At 35.5% G+C, this 9108-nt stretch overlaps 1 pseudogene; it reads right to left on the minus strand.

Annotated features, from left to right (window-relative positions):
• Positions 1-1292: 1292 nt before the first annotated feature.
• LOC118840284 lies at positions 1293-8899 on the minus strand (annotated as a pseudogene).
• Positions 8900-9108: the final 209 nt, after the last annotated feature.

Genomic DNA, 9108 nt, shown 5'->3' on the forward strand with positions numbered 1-9108 from the left:
TTCCCCTTCTGACCTCTGTCACAGACTCCCTGGCTTCTTTTAAAAATCAAATGCTGCCTTCTAGAGGAGGCCTGTCCAGGCCCCCTCAACTTTTAATACCTTTCAACTACAAAGGAATCTCTCACTTACTCCATGTATCTTGTGTTGGGCGCTGATTGGCTCAGACAATGTAAATAACAATTTTCTGTTTTGGCCAGAAATCCTGAGGGTCTTTTCCTCCTATATCTATTTTTTTTACAAGAGGCCATTCTTTGCCTCATTTAAAAATATTTTTATTATTTTTATTTTTTATTAAGCCTTAATCACTGAATGGGTGCTGCCTCAATCAAACTGAGACCTGTTAAAAAAAACAAAAAACAAAACCTTAGCTTAAAAAGGCCAAGGTGCTGCACTACATCATGGGCCCTCTCTAGTGACTTTGCACAGTACTCCCACACTTAAATCCAATTCACTTGTATGTCATAGCATCACCTCCCTGATATCATGGTTGTCTTCGAGAACAAAGGCAAAACAACAGCTGTATGTACTAGATGTCTTCTCCAATAAAATGTAAGCTCTTTGAGGCAAGACAATGCTATTTATCTCTTAGTATATTGCTTTTCACTTAGCAAGTGATTAATAAATTATTGCTGATTAATTTATCTATAAAATGCATGTAATATCACACTTATAGGGTTCAAATCTTAGTGTTACCAGAATGTGATCTAATATTATAAACATTATGATGCCTTCTAAATATGAGCTGTTATTATTTGGAATCTTCTCCATGTTCTCTTTTAGCTCTTTCCACTCCTCCAAACAAAACAGCAATGAAAGATATTCTGCAGACCCTTAAATGCCTAACTGATTATCAGGGAAGGAAACTTTAAGTTTCTAATCTATCTCTACTGCAATTTTTTTCTTGAAGTCAAACGCATTGAATCCAGTAAGAAAGACTGTTCGTAGGAGCTCCAAATATGGAAAAGCACCATGAGGATCAAGAACCTTGTTTTATTTTTAACCCTCTGTGGACTCTATAAATGGTGCCTACCTGCTTTCCTTCTTGATTTCAACAGCTCCCTGAAGGGATTTGGGCATGAAGACATTCTACCTAGGATTTGATATTAATGTTATCTAATCTTCCCATCTCCTCCTGGTTTTTCATTATCCTTCTGTGTATCTTTTCCTATCATCTTCCCTGTTTCTTTAATTTTAATTTTCTCAAGCTATACATGTAATGTTACAGTTTATGTTTGAAGATTTTTTGGTAGAACATTGCAACATGGATTAATTTGGTTTGATATTAATCGAGTTCACTTTTGAAGTTCAAAAACAATATTTAAAACTTCATAGTGAATTTTGGAATCTTTAGTGACACCTACTACTGAAAAATTCAGTATTAAATGTATCCTCTTAATTTACATATGATAAATGTAAAAATCATTAGGATTATAAGTATAAGTGCTTATTTGTTTAAGTAATTGATGTAAGACATCTAGAAATATGCAAATCATACATTAGTATATATTTAGAATAAATAAGAGACTTTTCCAAATAAAATATTCTTTTCTCAGGGGTTTCCACTTTTGCTCAATTTATTTAAATTACTACTTTTCTACCACGTTTACTCAGTCATAAGCCTGCACACTTAGATTGCAGGTTCCCTGAATCAGGAAAAGTACTTTTGAGTTTGTTCTTCAATATTTCTAAAAATCTGTGATTTTATTGGTGAAATTACTTCCTCCTTTGAATAAGATTGCAAACTTTCCTCATTTTACTAGATGATCTCTGTGAGTTTCTTGTGGGCAAAACACATTCATCCATTGGCAGACAGACTTCTGTTGTGAAGCCTCTTAGAGTTTAACCAGGCTGGTCCCTATATAACAGACACCCCTCTGTTACTAAGCTTCTGCATGAAACTTGGTAAGACTTGCAAGAACCTGTTGTCCATTTGGCATACCTTTTAAGAACCCAATATAACTTCCACACTATGCTGAGTCATCAGAATATAATTTTAACAGAGGACTTTAAAAGCTTCAACAAATTTTTCCCAAACCAACTTTCAACAGACAGATGTCTAACCTTAATACTTTCTTCATTTCTATGTAGATATAAAGAATAAGAAATGAAAAGTTAAAAAAGTGATAATGTAAAAGGTTACCACCAAGCTATGGTTTCCTGAGAAGCGCTCCAGAAAAATAAAAAAGGGTGCCTGCCTGATGAAATACAATTCAATAAAACTAAAGAAAAGCTGGGAAGATCCTCCATCCATTCTAGGACTGTATAAGATGAATGAAAGCCTGTAGACACTCTAATCAGGGGCGTGTAAGGTGGGAATGAAGCCAACAGCATCTCTGATCCCAGTCTTTTGGTGTTAAAGGAGGGGACAAAGCCAACTTCCACTAAATGATGGCCCAAGGAGATGAAGATATGATATACTCTATAGGCCCCTTGAGGTAGACTGATGCCTAGTGCCCTGCCAGGGCACTATCAGGGGACAACGCTGGCTCCCAGTAGGTTGCTATGCAAGTAGACTAAGGGCAGAGACTAGCACACATATCCCTATATCTAGTAGACAGAGACAGAAGCCAGGAATTGAGGCAAAATGTGGGTCCTAACCTCAGCTCTGAGTCAAACTCCCTATCCCAGGCCAACATTATATAAAAGGGCAGAGAAGGGAAAAAGGACCTGGCCACTCCATTCAGAACTCTGGCAGAATACTGGTAATGATGTACAATCTGAATTGGTTACTTTATTAGGACCTAGCCATCCCATCCAAAAGTGTGGGAAGAGATAGAGATTGCCTTAGCACCAAATTCCGTTCAAGGAACTGATGCTTGAGACATAAGTAAACAGAAGAAAACTCTGATTACAATGAAGAAATTGTAATTGTTAAAAGATGCTAGGGAGGTAAATTAAGAACTTCATAATAATATAAGACTCAGAAAAAAGAATGACTTGGCTACAAGGACTCTAAGAGTGGACAGAAGAAATAGGAGATTAAAAGAAATGAAATTAGAAATTTTGAGGAAAAAAATGGAAGGAGAAAAAAATCTGGAAATTAGAAAACCTTATCCAAGTAAAGAATATACTAAAAACTAGAAGTGGACAAAGGGAAGCCAATGATTCAATAAGCAAACAAGAAATATTAGAATAAAATCAAAAGAGTATAAAACAAGAACAAGTTAACTATGTAATACAAAAAATTAACCTGAAAAACAAGACAAGTAGAAATAATTTAAAAATCATTAGAATCCCTAAAAATGGCCAAAATACTTTTTATATTATGTTTCAACAAGTCATAAAAAAACCTCCCCAGAACTATTAGATTCAGAAAGCAAAGTACAAAAAAAAACAGAAAGAATCTATCACTCACTTCTTTTTTAAATTTATTTTTTATTTTTAGTTTACAATACTCCACAAGTTTTTGAGTTCCAAATTTTCTCCCCCTCCCTCTCCTTCCCCCTCTTCCCTCCAAGAAAGCATGTAATCTGATACAGTTTTTACATATACCTTCACATGAAACTTATTTACACAATGGTCAAGTTGTAAAGAAGAATTATAACCAATGGAATGAACCATGAGAAAGAAGAAACAAAATCAAAAAAGAAGGAAAAAAAGAGAGAGGAAGTCAATCATCTCATCCTACCCAAACACAGTGGACATGGGCACCTGCTGCTCCAGCATCTTGCGGGCTCAGTCCAGTTTCTCAGACATGCTGCCATCATTCACCTAGATCTCCATCAGGTGAGACTTCTGCTTCAGAGGGAGCAGGCGCATCTTGGTGTGAGCAATGATGTGGATCGCCTGGCAATACTTCTTCATACTGCTGAAGTCTTTCTCCAGCTGCTTTTTGCCATTATTGTCTTGCCACTGCTTGCAGTACTTGGTGAAGGCCTTATTCTTGGATTATGCTAGTTTTTATAGAAATGCCTCTTATACTCATCACTGATGTGCTCAGCAAAGATGGTTTTAAAGCTCTGAAGGCCTCGTGGGGTTTTCACATAGCCCACAATGCCTCCAATGACCATGGGAGGGAGGGGGGTCTCCACAATGGTGATGGCCTTGACCACTTCCTTCTTGTTGACCTTTGTTCCAGGCCTGTCCACCTATCGAATGATGTTGTCATGCCTGCCTTATAGCCCAGAAAGGCTGTCATTTGGATGGGCTTGGTGGGGTCATTTTTTGGGGAAGCTCTTCCCTTTCCCCAGTGCCTGCTGCTTCTCTTTTGAGGCAGGAAGCCCAGACACCCATGCCTGGGAGCGGAGGATTTCCTGTGGGATATGCTGCTGCTGTTGTACCTGTGGTTGCTGCCCAGGCAAGTTGGGAGAGTGCTTCATCTTTTTACTTTAATATTGTAGACACAGCTGGGACAAATTTGCCTCTCATGAAAATTCATCGTTGAAGTTTCAATTCCTCATCTACCAATATAAGATTTCCTTTTAATTCATTTATTGTCATGTCCAGTCTACCATTGTCTTTTAGAAATCAAATTGTGAAAATGGTTAAAACAGTCAGCCACATAGAATAAACCTAAAGTTATATTCAGAAATTCAAATTTTCTATTGGTGTGCTATCAATATCATTAAAAATTTTGTAGAAAGAAAACTGTGTAAAGCTTTGTGCCTATAAATAAATATGCTAGTCAGAAATATATAACAACCCCAAAATAAGAATTAAATGGTTTGAATTAAATGGTTCTCAATTGGAAATATAGCTTTACATATCAGACAGGTGATTTAATTTGTGTTGTTTTAAAAGTATGATTATTAAATATTCATGAAATATTATAAGACTCAATGTTCCTACCAAAATCATATGGTAAAGATAAAATTCAGACTAAGAAGTTTGGTTCCCATTGACATTTACCCCCAAAAGATCTGCTAATAAATGCCAGATTCTCATATTATGAAATTCCTATGGGAAAATTCTAAAGGATGAACATTTATTTTTATTTGAATAACTTTGGCTTTCCTTCAAGTGAGTTGTATTAATACCATATATAATTTTATGGAACTTCATGGAATTATATGTCTCAAGTCACATAGCCACAGCAACATTGTGACACAATTATTTACTTCAGACACTCAGGCCAGTCAATCTAGATAACTCATATACCTAACAATTTACTCTCTCTGGTTTTCACATATGTAAAAGAGGGGCTTAACTTATGTGGCCTTTGAGGTCACTTTTACTTGTAACCAATCTATAAAAGTAGAAGACTTAGCAATCTTAAATTGCCTTGGTTACTTATCCAGATTATCTTGATTTTACTACCTTATTTTGCAGCCATATGTATAATTTGGGCTTTAGAATCATTTTGTTGTAGAAATTTAAAATCTTTGATTTATTCAAAATATGGACCTTCATCTCAAGGGGAGTTAATTTTTTAGTTGTGTTTTATGGATGCCACAGATCAATGATGTCCAAATTTGTTGATCAGAGGCATACCTGTGAAGTGATTAGAGTACCTGGTATATATTGAGGGAGGTAATGAATGCATGGCTTTAATATGGGGCCAACTCTTGTCATATTTGTACTTGCAATCATTGTCTTTCCAATTTTCATAAATGCCTTTAGCAGCCCGATAAATTTCCCTTGTAGTTGAAAAATTCCAACACAGTTCAAAAAAGAGCATGATTAGCATCTACAAGACCTAGCACTATCTCTTGGGGCTAAAGATCGCAAGTGTCATAGAACCAACAGGCCTACTATTTGAAACTTGGGAGCAATCTGAAAGCTTCTTATTTTTTCATAAATGGAGGGCCATATACCTTTAGGCAATTATACATTTTCTATTTTCTTTCAATCCCTTAGTCAGTGGTTCTTCTCAGGGGGCTGTGTAAAGCTTGATTTTGATTGGCTCACTCTTATTTTTTTAAAAGTAGAATGACAGTAACAATAAAGTCTATTTGCCTTAATTTTTAAAATTTTACTTGACTCATTACCATTTGGCTTTCACATCACAGTTATTCTCTGTTCTACAGCACCATTACTATGAATCTTTCCCTGTAACAAAGAAAAACACTTAAACAAGTCAGTCTATATCTGACTATATATACTAAATTCCACATCTGCAAACTCCCCCATTCCTGAGAGGGAAGGTATGTTTCCATGACAGTTCTTCAGGACTGGCATTGTTCATTACAAGTAAGAAGCATTTGAAGCCTTTTTTAGTTTTGTTACTATTTACATTATTATGGTCATTCTATAAATTATTTTCTTGTTTATTTTCTTCACTCTGCATCACCTCACACCTTTCTTCTCAAGTTCTCAGAAGTCCTGATATATATCATTTCTTATAGTGAAGTAATATTTCATTGCATTTTATAACACTTTGTTCTTTCATTCTCCAATCAATGAAGACATGTTATGTTTACGGTTTTTGTTACCATAGAAAGTGTTGCTGTGAATATGAATATTTTATGTATTATCTTTATTTCATTGTCTTTTTAGGGGATGGATGTCCAGGAGTGGGGTCACTGGATGAAAAGATATAGTTGAGTGATTTTTTCATACACAATTAAAAATAATTTTCAAGAATCATTAGACCAGTTCATACCTCCACCATTATATTATTGTGCTTGTCTTCTCATGACCCCTTATATATTGTGTTTTAATCATCTTTGCTAGATTGATATCTATATTTTTCACTCCCAATAAACCTTTGGTGAGTCTATCCTAATTTCCTCCTCTCACAGGACATAATATACTTTCTGCTTAGCTGATATTTCCCATTGATTCCTTTTTAGCATATGAAATAACATTTGTTTCCTTTTTCAAACTTACTTTCTGGGAGCAGAGTTATGCAAATCACCCTGAATCTCCAGAGATCTCAGGAGGGAGGGAAGTGGTGAAGGGGGTGAGGAGAAAAAGGACTGAGCTGGCTCCTCCTGGTGCTCTTTCCTCCTTCAATCCATTTGCCATTAATCTGCCTGATTGTTGTGAATTGAAGTGAATTAAATAAAATATGTATTATTCCGGTTGTGACTTTGCTTATACAAGCAAGCTATTGCCATCAATATTGGAGAATGAATAAAAGAAAAGACATGGGCATGATGCACCACCATTTTCTAGAAAAGTTCAATCAATATAATTCAATTGCTACAATGACTAGTCCAAAGCAACTCAGACACAGTCCTATAGAGCAAGTATAGGCTTCATCTCCTTGAGGAGCATGGAAACATGTGAATCAAAGAGAATAACAGTTTAGAATAATGACTCATTTGAAAATCCTTGGGTAGGAGAATTGTAACATTTTGACCTATAATTAGCATATCTTATGAGGAAATGGAAATAGTACTAAAAAAAGACAAAAATACTTCTACTGCGTGCAGAACTCTTTTACATATCCCATATATGGTTCCCATTTGCAGTTACAAGGGGAGGAGGAGCACTAGTAGGAGCAGAGACTGTTTACAGAGCAGAAAAGAGTACTCGTGGTTGCTCAAGACCGGAGCACAGGCCCAGAGAACATGGGAACATGATTTAGACATAAAGGTTGATATTATAAGCAAATTAGGGGAGGATGAAATAGTTTACCTGTCAGATGTAAGGGAATGATGTATGACGAAACAAAAGTTAGAGAGCATTGCAGGATGTAAAATGGATCATTTTAATTACATTAAATTAAAAAGGTTTTGCACAAAGAAAACCAATGAACCAAGATTTTTCAGATAAGTTTCTCTGATAAAGACCTTGTTTCTTAAATATATAGAGAACTGATTCAAATTTTATAAGAATAAGAGTCATTCCCCAATAGATAAGTGTTCAAAGGATATGAACAGGTAGTTTTCAGAAGAAATCAAAGCTATGTATAGTTATATGAAAAATGCTCTAAATCACTGTTAGAGAAATGCAAATTAAAACAACTCTCAGGTACCACCTCCCACCTATTAGATTAGTAAATATGACAGAAAAGGAAAATGACAAATGTTGGAGGGGATATGGGAAAATTGGGACACTAATGTTCTGTTGGTGGAGTCGTGCACTATTCCAATTATTCTGGAGAGCAATTTGGAACTATGCCCAAAAGGCTATATAACTGTGAATATCCTTTCACCCAGAAATAACTTTACCAGGTCTGTATCCCAAAGAGATGAAAGAAAAAGACACAATACCTATATGTTCAAAAATATTAATAATAGCTCCTTTCTGGTGGCAAAGAAGTGGAAATTAAGAGTATGTCCATTAATGGGAATGGCTGAAAAAGAATCGTAGTTCATGATTGTGATGGAATGCTATTGTGCCATAAGAAATGATGAGTAGGATGCTTTCAGAAAGACTTAGAAAGACTTACATTAACTGATGCAAAGGAAAGTAAGGAGAACCAGGAGATCATTGTACACAGTAGCAGCAATGTTGTATGATGATCAACTGTGAAGGACTTAGCTATTCTCAACAAACAATGGTTCAAGACAATTTCAAAGGACTTATGATGAAAAATATTTTCCACCTCCAAAAAAAGAAACGATGGAGTCTGAATGCAGATCAAAGTGTACTTTAAAAAAACTTTTATTATTATTCTTGTTTTTATTTTTATATATGTTTTCTTTCACATGATTAATATGGAAATATGTTCTGCATGACTTCACATGTGTAACCGATATCAAATTGCTTGCCTTCTCTATGAGGGGAGAAGAGAAGGAAGGTGTAAGAGAATTTGGAACTCAAAATTTAAAAAAAAAATTAAAATTGTTTTTACACATAATTGTACAAAATAAAACATTCATGAAAATTATATACCAATATAATGAAGTGCTAGAGACAGATGTCTCCAGTTGGCATCTTAATTGAAGTTTCAGATTCAAGACAAAATGGAGCACTTGTAGGTCATTCATTATTTTTAAAAAAGTAGTCAAGTGTACACCAGCACTTACTTCAGGTTGATGCAACCCTCTTCATCGACATATGGAAACATGTCTAGTCACAAAAAGAGGGTGTGGTGACATAGACAGTAGTGGACCATCCTCTCAGTGAAAAGGGCCCCCAACTAAACCATGACATGTGTGTTTGGTTGGTTATTTTGTTTTGTTTTGTTTTGTTTTTTGCGTTGAATTGGAGAAAAAGCTAACCCAGCACTGTCAAAGTTGGTAATACCCTGGCCAAGTCCTGGAAGGGGTTTCATTG

Source organism: Trichosurus vulpecula, chromosome 1 (assembly GCF_011100635.1).
Source record: "Trichosurus vulpecula isolate mTriVul1 chromosome 1, mTriVul1.pri, whole genome shotgun sequence".
NCBI lineage: Eukaryota > Metazoa > Chordata > Mammalia > Diprotodontia > Phalangeridae > Trichosurus > Trichosurus vulpecula.